Source organism: Bactrocera oleae, chromosome X (genome assembly GCF_042242935.1).
Source record: "Bactrocera oleae isolate idBacOlea1 chromosome X, idBacOlea1, whole genome shotgun sequence".
Taxonomy (NCBI): Eukaryota; Metazoa; Arthropoda; class Insecta; order Diptera; family Tephritidae; genus Bactrocera; species Bactrocera oleae.
The window spans coordinates 4,701,576-4,702,984 of NC_091541.1; positions in this window are offsets into that span (position 1 = coordinate 4,701,576).

Below are 1,409 nucleotides of genomic sequence, written 5' to 3' on the forward strand. Positions count from 1 at the left end.
TATTTCAGTTGCGTGAGCACTGTACCGCGTAAGCCGAAAAACATGAATTTTACTGATTTGAGCGAAAGTCAAAGTATATTGCTTTCGCAGGATTAACAAATTAATATTACCGAAAATGTTGCACTTTCTTAGGTTTAGACTCAAAGTCGATTTTCTTGTAAATTGTATGTCAATTGCGGCAGCACTGTACTGCTTAAGCCGAAAAACATTAATATTACTGATTTGCGCGAAAGTAAAATTATAATGTTATTGCAGAATTTACATATTCATATAACCGAAAAAATTTTACTTTCTTAGTTTTAAACTTAAAGTCGATTTTCTTCTAAATTGTATGTCAATTGCGTGAGCACTGTACCGCTTAAACCGAAAAACATGAATTTTACTGATTTGAGCGAAAGTCAAATTATATTGTTATTGCAGAATTGACATATTCATATAACCGAAAAAATTGCACTTTTTTAGTTTTAGACTTAAAGTCGATTTTCTTGTAAATTGTATTTCAGTTGCGTGAGCACTGTACCGCGTAAGCCGAAAAACATGAATTTTACTGATTTGAGCGAAAGTCAAATTATATTGCTTTTGCAGGATTAACAAATTAATATTACCGAAAAAGTTGCACTTTCTTAGGTTTAGACTCAAAGTCGATTTTCTTGTAAATTGTATGTCAATTGCGGCAGCACTGTACTGCTTAAGCCGAAAAACATCAATATTACTGATTTGCGCGAAAGTAAAATTATAATGTTATTGCAGAATTTACATATTCATATAACCGAAAAAATTGTACCTTCTTAGTTTTAGACTTAAAGTCGATTTTCTTCTAAATTGTATGTCAATTGCGTGAGCACTGTACCGCTTAAACCGAAAAACATGAATTTTACTGATTTGAGCGAAAGTCAAATTATATTGTTATTGAAGAATTGACATATTCATATAACCGAAAAAATTGCACTTTCTTAGTTTTAGACTTAAAGTCGATTTTCTTGTAAATTGTATTTCAGTTGCGTGAGCACTGTCCCGCTTAAGCCGAAAAACATGAATTTTACTGATTTGAGCGAAAGTCAAATTATATTGCCTTTGCAGGATTAACAAATTAATATTACCGAAAAAGTTGCACTTTCTTAGGTTTAGACTCAAAGTCGACTTTCTTGTAAATTGTATGTCAATTGCGGCAGCACTGTACTGCTTAAGCCGAAAAACATTTATATTACTGATTTGCGCGAAAGTAAAATTATAATGTTATTGCAGAATTTACATAGTCATATAACCGAAAAAATTGTACTTTCTTAGTTTTAGACTTAAAGTCGATTTGCTTCTAAATTGTATGTTAATTGCGTGAGCACTGTACCGCTTAAACCGAAAAACATGAATTTTACTGATTTGAGCGAAAGTCAAATTATATTGTTCTTGCA